A 12277-nucleotide genomic window follows, 5' to 3' on the forward strand; every position below is an offset into this window, starting at 1 on the left:
GATCACTGCAATTTACTGGACTGTTCACAAATGCCTACTACCCTTTCTCTATGCTGCATAGTTTGCTCTTCAGCAAGCTGTCCCAGCTCTTAGTGAAACCTGCCCCAGTGCCCAGAAACAACATTTATAGTACTCTCTGACAAGTCGAGCTTAGAGTATGATGAATCACCCCGACTGAGCAGACCGGAGCTGCTCCCTTTTCAGAGCTATCTCCAATCATGACATCAGAGCTGTGTAATAATATGGAGAGAGAGTGTGGATAGGAAGAAATGTTGGCAAGAAGGAAAGAAAGAAGGGAGGGAATACGGGAGGAAGATCTGGTCTGACTGAACTGGGAACTGCTGATAGGATTTTGACAAATTCTATCTACACAGAGATTGTTAAGGCTTGGTGATGTTAATATCATCACTTTAGAAAACTATTTAGAGGACAGCAGCTTAACAAGATCCAGATATTTACCCAACTATACTCCCAGAGTTCTTTTCTTTTTGGTGTTGCCATGTGTAGGTGATCATTCTTCTGATTGAAGTAAAAATTTCCTGATTATCTTGTTTCCCACCTCCAGTAGTCTGAAGAAACAGCACAGATTCCCACATTTCACAAGTTCTTAGGTGGCAGGAATTTTTGTGTTTATAACTAAATTTATTCACCACAAAAATCTCTTCAGTGAAGAAGGTAGGCGAAAATTATTGTCCCCATTTTTGGTAGTGAAAGTAACTGAGGGTCAGAGAATTTAAGTAATTTTCCTACAGTCACCAGCAAATGATAAGTAGCGACCAGGCGCTTCATGTGCATTATCTCACTTAATCTACGCAACACTTTCACGAAGTAGGTTCTATTGTCTCTGAGTTTTGGAGTCCAGAAGTCCGAAATCAAGGTGTCCTTAGGGTCATGCTCCCTTCAAAGGCGCTAGGGGACAATCCTTCCTTGCCTGTTTCGCTCATGCTGGCTCTTGGTGTTCCTTGGCTTGTGGCAGCATAACTCTAATTTCTGCCTCTGTCATCACATGCTTTCTTCCCTGTGTATCTGTGTGTCCTTTTCTGTCCCAATAAGGACACCCATTGGATTTAAGGCCCATCCTAATCCAATAGAATCTCATTTTGATCCTTACCTGAACTACGTCTGCAAAAACCCTATTTCCAAATAAGATCACATTCTAAGGCATTGGGTAGACATAAATTTTTGAGGGATACTACTCAACCCACTATAGCAGGTCAGGAAATAGTATACTTGAGATCACACAGTTATGTGGGCTCAAGATCTAATTACACACTCTATTTATTTGATACTAGTCTTGTTTATAAGAACTTCAGAGACAACTCTTGGAGGTGCCCAGAGTTAAGTGGTAGGCTTTGCATGGGGCTCTCGAGCTCCTGATAGCAGGTAGAAAGTGCAGTAGTGAAGTTAGAGAAACAACTTATTACAATGAACGCGGCTCCATTTGAGGTCCCTCGCTTAATACGTAGTGCAGAAGTGATAAAAGCCACATGGACATTTTTGGTGGAACAACTAGAGCAGAAGGACCTTCTGTTAAGCGGTTCTTTTAGGAAAGAGGTTAATGTATTGTGTCACATAGGACAGGAAACACATGAAAGGTGAGAAGATGGAGTGACAATGGGATGACAATGACAATATACTATGATGCTAGAGAGCTTAACATTGGGACAACGAAGAGAGAGGCTCCCAGGAGTTTATAGGCTCAGAAACATATATAAACACGAGACTAGGAGATTTTAAGTGAATTGACATTCTTAAGTGTTTCAGAAGGTATCAGTAAAGACTAGAAATTACTGTTTTGGCTCTGCTTCCTTAGTTGAGATAAGTTGGCAAAACTGGTCTAAGTGTTAGTCATGGATTGATAATATTACACATAGAGTATACTGAAATTAGTAAAAATATTTGGCCATTCTCCTTGAAGTTTTCTATCTTCTTTCTAAGTATTACCCAAATTTTGGGAAGAAAAAGCATGGTTCAAATTAGGTAGTGAAGGGATCAAGGAAAGGTCAGAAAGCGGGAGGAAGGAGCAGCACCCAGCTAATCTAACTAATGAAAAGCAACGACAAGAAATCTGATAACATGAAAATCAGATTTACAATGGTGAATTAAGTTGAAAATTCAAAAGCAGTCTTTAGACTCTTTGGTGAAACATATTTTTCTTTGACTTTCTTATAAACGTCCTTCTGTTGATGAACTGCAGTGTTTTCACTACTGAATGGGTAAGCGCTACATTTGGGCCATCCATCACTAAGCCAGTCATGGAAGTCTAACAAAATGAACATGTGGCAGTACTACTGCAATTAGGAAAAGGGAAGATTTCCTTGTCAAATGTTTGTAACCAATCAAACTAGGTTAACTAACTTCCTTAGTTGAACGAAGGAAATCCCAGATTGTATTTATGAAGTCAGAAAACCACTTGATGGAAAAAAATTCCAGATACATTAAAAAAGCTCATCTTTCATTAATATGCTTCTTTCAAAAGAGGAGTGCAAGGGCTTTATGTCTGTGTCTACTTGTGAGGCTGAGGGAAGATGTGTTTTCCTTAAGATTGTCATTTAAACAATGGAGAGAATAGAATACCAATTAAAAATCTGATTTCGTCTAAGTTGCATCACGTATGAGAATATATCTTGTCCTTTTCACATTTGCACTACAGTCTTGATTTTGCCCAGCAATTCATTGGAGACTTTTGAGTGTCTTGAAATGTTCTTAGTGTTTTCAGAATGGTGCTGAATTATTTCCCTTGCAACAGATTTAACAAGTGAAAAATGAGGGTTTTTTTACCCCCTCATTTTCAGACATAATCTTGGCAGAATGTTTAAAAGAAAGATAAACAAAATGTCAGGAACACTTATAAAAGAACACTTATAAAACGGAGAGGCAAGGGGCGGCCGGGGACAGAATGAATGGATATTGTCATACACACGACGGCCACTGCTAGAGTGGCCAATGCAGTGCTGCTGAGTTTTCTCTTGTGCGATGATTGACACTGAACTCACTTCAAATAGTCCTGACAAGGCAGAAAAATGCAAAGGAAGCTCCGTTCCCTTTCCTCTCTGCAACATGGGGTAAGTCATAAAGTCCTTCTCCGGACCCCAAAGTCACCTGTTTGCAGAGAGGTTAAGAGTGTAAGTGGGAGGATAAATGCTTAGCTTCCCAAATTACCTGTTTCTTGGGAGACTTCATCTAAACCTAACAGAATCTGTAAGGATGCTTCAGATCTGCCTGTTCTAAGCACCCACAGATGTTTTCTCTTGGCACAGATAATAAGGATCTAGGATTAAATGTTACCATTTAATAATTAATACCATTCAAACTCTCCCTCCCTTCTGTTGAAAGTTGGCACTGTGGCATCAGTGCTGATGTGCTGACATCCTGGAACACTCGACGTGCTGATTTCCTGCTATTGTAACATTACATTCAGGACAAAAGTACTTTAATTTCCCAAGATGCAGTAATTGTAATTTTCATAAACTGGGCCATATGGTGGACTCTTTCATATATCTGCAGTTACCTACATTTATATATAAAAATGGGGAAATTTTCTTCTTCTAGTAAAGAAATCAAGAATGTGGATTCTCTAACATTTTCCGAAATATTTTAATTGTGAAACCTCTATGCTTTTATCATATATAGATATATATATATGATATGTATATGATATATATCATATATATGTATATATACACATACATACATATATATTATATATATTATATATGTGTGTGTATACATACACATAATAAAATAAAAAATAAAATAATAAAATAGCATACTGCCATGGAATTATATAAGACAATGTCTGTTTCTGAACCTGGAATTACCATGCCCCTCCTTTAAATCACACTACACATCAATAAAATGGTAACATTTGGGGAATCTGAGTGAGAGGTATCCAGTGAGAGGTATCTTTGTAATATTCTCTCCACTCTTCTGTAATTCTGAAATTGTGTCACCATGAGACATTTTTTAAAAATCTGAACCATATCTGAACTAGCTTTATACACTCTTTTTAAATAAGCTGAATCTTCTATTTTATCTCCAAAAACATTAGCTGAAGGAAATTCATCCTTCTGTATACAGAAAACATTTAGATTAAAGGCTCTACCCTCCTTCCTATAGAAACATAAAGAAACAGATATGTTTGTTGTATAACTAACAAGGTCACAGGCTGTTCAGCTGCTGGAGCAAATTCGATTAAGACCGTGATAATCTTTTGAAAGATTGTAATTTATCTCCATTTGAAGGGCATTATCTTAGTTCTTCAGCTATCATAGGGAGCAAGGTTCACAAATATTCAGTGATGAATTTTTGAAAGCTGTAGTCAGATCATGTTCTCTTAAACCCTTCTAAAAGGATGTCAAAGGCAGTGAAATAAAAATTGTCAAATTTGTACACAGACTTACTTAATGGCTGTTTATCTGAGAAAGTGGTTTATGATTCATACAGTCACTACCTTTACTTAAGCAATTTCTCGTTTGCTTTAGATTTCAGACAGTCTGTTCCCATTGCTCACGTGGGAGAGATTACCACAAAAGGCTCTTGTTTACTTGAAGTAAGAAGCTATGAGACACAAAATCCACCCAGAGAGGATCTGTACTTTCAAAATAGTCTCATACTTTTGCTAAGGGTCAGCATTGTTGACTCTCTTCTTACTAAAGGTATGTGACTTAAGTGTGGATTTGGGGCCTATAAATAGCCTTGAATATTTCAAGCATGTTTTGATACTAATTTTTAAGGAGGAAGGGAGGACGGAACTAAAATGATCCAGCATCTTCGGTGTGCTAGGGACTCTGCTTGGTAAATAGGTTATTCTCATTGAATTCTCCCAATAACCCCACAAGATACATATTATTTACATTTTACAGACGAGCACATTCAAGCATGGAAACATAAAGTATGCAGCACATAAGGAGTCACTGGGAGCTGAAGTGAGGAGAGAGTCACCAAAAGGTTTTATCTTTCCACTACTATCCATGCCTGCAACTCTTTGTTTTTGCATAATTTTTTCCTGGTCATTTGCCCACGTGACTGGTTACTTTTCCCCTATGCTGGGACCGATTTCTCTGAGGTGGAGTACTGCTAGGATATAAACATGGAACATGCCTGAAAACCCTTAATAACATGCAGCAAGATGGCCTCACTTATTTTCAAGAAGGGGAAAGGGGGAACGGTTGGTAAGGAGAAACTGGTAGGCCGTTCCCAGTAACTCATATATTTGGAATACACAGACCCACTAGCTATCAAATATTACTTCATGACACTTAACTTCTTGGAGCTGATGAGGAGAGAAGTATGTAACATGAGGGTAGTGCAAGAGCAATCAAATTCAACTTTCTGCAAAAAAAATGGTATGTGCATATGTTTTATTTTCCACAGTGTTTTAGCTGTCCACTAAACCTACCACATAATTAGGCCAAGTCTTCATAGCACAGAGGACCAGGAGCACCTCACCTTTTTGGGAGCCCTGGTATAAAATGAAGAACAGACAAAACAGGCTTAAAAATATTAAATTATATTTAGAGACTTTGACTGAACAAATTTAATGCTTGTACCTACAGAATATTAAATGCAGATCATATTTATGCTACATAAGATAGCTGCTGGATTAAAACTATTTTCAGTAACATGATATAAGCTTAAAGTAGTGTGACAGTAGTAGTCACACAACTGTATGTATTTGTCAAAATTCATCAAATGTACACTTTAAAAAGTGACTCCTTTTTTTGACTTTCAATATTATTTTATATTAATTTCAGGTGTACAGCATAGTGGTTAGACATTTATATAATCTATCAAGTAACCCCTGACGAGTACCCACCTGTCATTATACATAGTTATTACCATATTATTGATTATATTCCCTATGCTTTACTTTACATCCCCATGACTGCTTTGTAACTATCAATTTGTATTTCTTAATCCCTTCACATTTTTCACCTTGACCGCACCCCACCCCTCATCTAAAAAGTGATTTCTTTTTAAGATAAAAAATTTGCCTCCATAAACCTGACTTTTTAAAAAACTTGCCATAGTGGGTGGCCGGTTAGCTCAGTTGGTTAGAACATGGTGCTGATAACACCAAAGTTGCTTGTGCAGTTCCATGCATGGGCCACTGTGAGCTGTGTCCTCCTTAAAATAATAATAAAAAAAAAAGTTGCCATCTTGTCAGTGTATTCCTGTGACTATATGACATTATTTGAAGATATTGCTAAAAGCTTATGTTTGAGTCCTTTCAAGAATGTTAAGTCCAGGTGGGATCTAATTGTCTCCCTGGGATGCAATTTAGCCAACTGTAGACATACTTTCATAAATGTTAGTTGCCCACCAAATTTCTAAAATCCTTTGAAGTCTCACCTTGATCATCTGGGTACTTTATCTCTGGAAAATGTGCCCTGTTCTTTTTATATATCAGACAGATATCTGCCCTGAGTTTTCTGTCTTTTTTAGTCCAGGTGTGCTGATGGGGTTGGCTTGAACCAGCTCATTCACCAGTAATTTCTCCAGTGGGAGAGGCCTGCCAGGCTGCTACACAGGCTGGGAGCACTCCAACCAGAGCAACCGATTGATTCTAAGAACTGATTGTTTAGTGTTCAGGGTTTTGGTGAACTGGTTGTGAAATGCAGTCATTCTTAAAAATTAAATTATACAAATTTATAATTAAATAAATTATATTTAAACAAAGGTGAGACATCAAAACTTACCACTTTCTAATTATGTCCTATTACTTATCCTTTTGAGGTTAGTTACATTTATCTTGCTTTATGATGGAAATATAATAATGAGCTTCTTCATCTCTTTCTAATTCCATGTTCAGTGGCATTGCACTGGGAGCTTGAAATTGGCCACTGTGGGAAAAAAGCAAACACTATAACTCAGGGCTGCCTACCTACTCCCTCCCCCAAACACCCATTCTCTCCTGCCCACAAGAGTCATTAAACATTTACTAGTATATTTGACAGCCTTCTTTTGAATTAAAAAAAAAAAAAAAACAAAGCAAAAAGATGGGAGCTCTGCGCCTTTAACCTTTCCTACCCACACCATAGGCATTATCATTCTAAAACCATTCTTGAAGAAATGATCTACTCATCCCTTCATTCATCCAATCAATATTTACTTAGCACTATTACGTACAAAGCACTGTGCTAAGCATTGTTGTAATGGGTACACAACTGAACAAAGAAATGTTGAATGATGGAAAGAGCACATGCTTTGGATTCAAAAGGATCTGGAGTCTGAACCCAACCATGTAGGGTGACTCCCCCCACCCCCCCGTTTTCCCAGAACTGTACTGGTTTTAGCATTGAAGGCCCTGCATCCTGGGGAGCCTTTCTGCCCCAAATGAATTGAAACATTTGGTCATGTTATAACTATGACTCTTAATGGTTTTCAAAACTTGGGCTAATTCCTTTGGATCTCTGAACCTCAGTTTTCCCCTAAGGGATGTGAAGGTGAGCGTTATGTGGACTCTTTATATAGGCAAGTACCCATATTATGTAGGCACTTAGGACAACGCCTTGCATATGTAATGTGCTCAGTGAATGAGAGCTTTCATCATTGTTCACCATATAATCCATTATAAAATGCAGAATAAAATAGGTAGAGAACTCTTTTTTAGGAGTGGGGATGTAAATGTAAATTCTAATTGAAGGTTTTAGAATGGTTTGATAGAAGAGACACTGTTTGATTTTTACGCTATTAAAATACACATAGCCCCTTACCCTGTTACCAAACTGCATCTTGCCTTCTGATTCTGCTATATTGTTTCTTGGTACTCGGCATCCTGATTTTCAGATCCTAGCCAACCTTACTGTGAAAACCAGGTTATCCCTTTTCTACCTCTGCTGTGACTGGCTCAGGGCCTGTTCTTTACTGCCTGCGCTGGGCAGAATAAAGCTGGAATTTAAATCCTGGTCTCTGAAAACCATGTATGCAGCTTGTATATAAGTGGGATAAAATTCAGTGGGAAAAAGGAAACCAAGTTATAATACATACATGGCAGATTTTTAGTGAGGCTTAAAGGTATGAAAAGTTCCCAAACATTAGTAGGCACTCAGGAAACTTCAATGCTGAAAACCGTGGTTCATGTTTCCACTTTGCTCAAGTGCTTTCTAAAGTCTACATGGCTGATAAAATACTATGTATTGAGTACATTATTGATTTTATGAAAATGTTAAAGCCTTTCATTTAATAATATTATTAGGCTAGAAAATAAAGGTCCATAATGATTTAAAGATCTTGAAAAAGTAAGCAATGTAACATTTTGTTCTAAGGGGGATGAAAAAGTCCACATAGAGGAAGGTTATTAAAATACCCACAATGGTCATTTAAACCAACAAACAGAATATAGGAAAAGCATCATGGCTGTTTGAAAGCCTTTCACCTATGCTGATACAGATATAATTTTGAATAGATAATAAAGTCAAACACATAGGCAAACATTGATCTCACTGTTGAGGAAGTGGCTTCAAAAGGAAGGCTTACGTACGTTGTTCACCTTCCCCTTCCGTCAGGGGAAATTACTCTTTTATCCTTTTTTTGTGCTTTGATACTATAAAATTGTGATAATAGATTCTGAAAGATCACTCTGCCTTTTGGGAAAAATGTGAGAAAATTGAATGGATCCTTGGAGAAAACCTTTGGCTAAAAGGTTACAGGTCTGGTGTCTTAGCCAGCCTCCAAGACAATCCCCAGTGGTCTTCACCTGCTGGTATTCACATCCTTGTGCTGTCTCCTTTCACATCTAATTACAGCTGCTCTGTGTCACCAAAAAGCATGGTACAAGTGATGGGGTAGGATTTCTGAACCTCGGTCACAAAAGTTGGGTTGCCAGATAAAATACAGTATGCCCAGCTAATGTTTAATTTCAGGTAATCAACAAACAAAAATTTTTTTTTAGTGTAAGTATGTTCCAAATGTTGTATGTGCCACACTAACACCACAAATTATTTATTGCTTACCTGAAATTCTACCTGAATTGGATGTCCTCATTTTCAATTGCTAAATCTGGCAACCCTCTGACATTTCAGCTACCTTCTTCTTCTCTTGGGTTGTTTACCAGGCTGTGAGGACACCCAAGCAGCCTTGTGGAGAGGCCCATGTGAAGAGAAACCGAAGCCTCCAACCATCAGACAGCACCGACTTGCTGCCCATGGGAGAGAGCTATCTAGGAACCATTTTTATGGTTCAGATATCTCTTTATGTAATTTACCTTGTATTTCTCATTTGTTTGATTATGTCCTCAGTGGCTACTCTAGACTGTGGGTTCCATTAGAACAGAGTTCTATGTGTGGGTTTTTTTTTTTTAACTTTTTTAAAATTATTAGTTTCAGGTGTACAAAACAATGTAATAGTTAGACACGTCACCCCTCACCAAGTGATAACCCCCCGCCCCCAATCTATTGCCCCTCTGACATCGTATACAGGTAACCCCTATATAACACAGTACTTCTAGAACACGGCTTTGCTCTAACGTGGTACAAGAATTGGGGGAAACCCTTGTACAACACGGCGTCCTAGAACACGGTTTCACTGTAACATGGTTTGAGAATTAGAGAAATCCCTGAGCAATACAGAGTGTAATAAAAGCTTTTAAGAGCAAAAAATATCTTATTCGAAATTAGGGAAATCGCCAAACAACACGGAATGTAGTAATAAAAGCTTTTAAGAGCAAAAGATATCTCATTTGAAACTTTTCATTCAAACATGGATGTCGTATCAGACTTGACTGCAGATTTTCCTAAATGAAGATCCTTCCACTGAAAGAAGCACAAAGTTTAAGAGAGAACTTCACAAGTGCTTAGCACCATGTAATGAAATTTATAAAGATCTCTCAGCTAAAAGCAAGCAATCTAAAATAACAGATTTTTGGAAAAAGTACAGAATCGAAGTCAAGATATTGCTAAAAAAAGTTCAGAAGATGAAGATATCTTGTCAAAAAGAAAATGCCCTCGGTATGGGTGCTTAATAGTAGTGATGACGAAGAAAACATTATTTAATACATATTAATATGTTATACTTTTGGTGAAAATTGCCTTAATAAAGATATTCCTCTTAATTATAAAAATATAATAGTATGTTTTTGTAATTTTTGGAACCTAACCCCCTTTTTTTGTACTAGTTCTTTGTTTCGTATAACACGGATTTGCATAACACAGCACTTTTAGGAAACTAACAGCCGTGCTATACGGCGGTTACCTGTACATCTATTACTATTCCATTGACTCTATTCCCTATGCTATACTACATATCTTGTGATTACATATACATACATATATATATATATATATATATTAAATTATAGCTGACATACAATATTTTTCAGCTTCAGCTTCAGGGGTACAGCGGAGTGGTCAGGCATCTACACCATCCATGAAGTGGTCTCCCTAATAAGACATGTGCCCATCTGACATCCTACAAAATCTTTACAACATTATTGCTTATATTCCCCAAACTGTCTTTCATGTCCCTGGGGCAATATTGTAGTTATGCTGTCCAATCCCTTCCCCTTCTTCCTCATCCCCTCCCTTCTAGCAACCATCAGTTTTTTCCTCTACATCTCTGAGACTATTTCTGTTTACTTTGCTCATTTATTCAGTTCTTTAGGTTTCACATATACGTGAGATCATATGGTATCTATCTTTCTCCAACTGACTTATTTCACTCAGCATATTGTTCTCTAGGTCCATCCACATCGTTGCAAATGGTAAGATTTAAGTCTTCTTTATAGCCGAATAATACTCCATAAAAATATGGAACACTTCACAAATGTGTGTGTCATCCTTGCTCAGGGGCCATGCTAATCTTCTCTGTATCATTCCAATTTTAGTATATGTGCTGCCGAAGCGAGCATGAGTTATATGTGTTTTCGATTCATATTGTGTCCAAGTACTCATCACAGCACAGTACGATGCCCTTGACTGGTTTCAGTTTTGTTAAATGGTGTAAACTGGTGCTCTGAGCCTCACTTTTGACATCTGCAAAATGGGATAAAAATGATATCCATCACATAGCGTTGATGAGAAGATGAAATGGTTAATAGGTTTAGAAATGTGCTTGGTACAGAGGAAGTGGTCAGTACTCATGGGAAGAGTGTTTATCTCAATGGATAGCTTGCGTTAGAATTATCTGGAGGGCTTATTAAAAACTGATTCCTGGGCCCCATCTCCCTGAGTTTCTGATTCAGTGGGTCTGGATTAGATGTGGCCAGATGATGCTAATGCTGCAATTTTGGGACCGAGCCACTGCTTTGGCTTAGTGCTTTCCGTGACAGTGGCCATGCTGGCAGAGTGCTTTCTCACTTCTGTTTATAAATTCATATTGTTTGGGCACAGACCTCCAGCCCAGGCCAAGCTGTCAAGAGTGTAACATCTAATTTCTCGTCACACAAGCAGGCACAGAAGTCTCTGATTTATTCCTGGCTATAATCAATACCTCTAGAACACAGGATGCTCTCAGCCAGCAGGAAGTCTAAAATAGTCGAAAGACAGCAGCTTCTGTTCTAAATTCAGAGGTGAGTTCTATTCAATTATTACCATATTTGCTAGTTACTGGACCCTGGTCTCAACCTGCTTGAACGTGAAGTTCATACATTCACTGAAGTCCCACTCCAAAGTGGGAGGAAATTTCATAGCAAATAGTAAATAATGCTGCAGTGGCTGAGAAACAAATGTTTTTTTTTTTTGTTCTCCTAATTGGTACAGGCTTAAACCTCTAAACAAACAATCTCTAAAAGTGCTCCCTGTCATTAAACCCCTTTCCAAGCTCATCCCGAAAGCAGTGTAGGGGAGGAACAACTTTTCTTCTACTTTCTTAGATTCTTTAAACGGGGCCTGTGAATCAAACTGACAAAGACAGATCAACAGGAGAAAAGGCATATAAATTTTATTAACATTTTTATGTGCATGGGGGCTTCAAAGAAAAGAAGTAAAAACCCAAAGAAGTAGATCTGAGGGCCTCTACACCATTTTAACAAAGGGACAGTAAGTTGTGCAGAAATGACTAGACAAAGGAGAAGCGGGAGGGGATGGGGTCTTAAGAAGGTGACTAGGAAGTGTGTGGTAGGTAAGAGTTGGTCAGTAAGTTTTGTCATGCAGACTCAAGCAGTTTCCAGTGATGAGTCAGAAATTTTTCATTTAAGTGCATTGTGAATGAATGGCCATCTTAAAATTATGAACATATTGGAGTTCTGTTGTATAGGGCCAACACCTCAAAATTTTAACTTAATTTTGTTGTTGGTAATTTATACATCCATCTGTCATTCCTGGAAATGCATCCCTGG

The 12277-nt window shown here is 37.9% G+C and overlaps 1 non-coding gene across 1 annotated transcript; it reads right to left on the reverse strand.

Moving 5' to 3' along the window:
• Window positions 1-10742: 10742 nt before the first annotated feature.
• LOC117025401 (U6 spliceosomal RNA) lies at window positions 10743-10849 on the reverse strand. Its single transcript, XR_004423604.1, has one exon. It is a non-coding gene; the product is annotated as a U6 spliceosomal RNA (small nuclear RNA).
• Between the last annotated feature and the right edge of the window lie 1428 nt (window positions 10850-12277).

Source organism: Rhinolophus ferrumequinum, chromosome 7, assembly GCF_004115265.2.
Source record: "Rhinolophus ferrumequinum isolate MPI-CBG mRhiFer1 chromosome 7, mRhiFer1_v1.p, whole genome shotgun sequence".
Classification (NCBI taxonomy): domain Eukaryota; kingdom Metazoa; phylum Chordata; class Mammalia; order Chiroptera; family Rhinolophidae; genus Rhinolophus; species Rhinolophus ferrumequinum.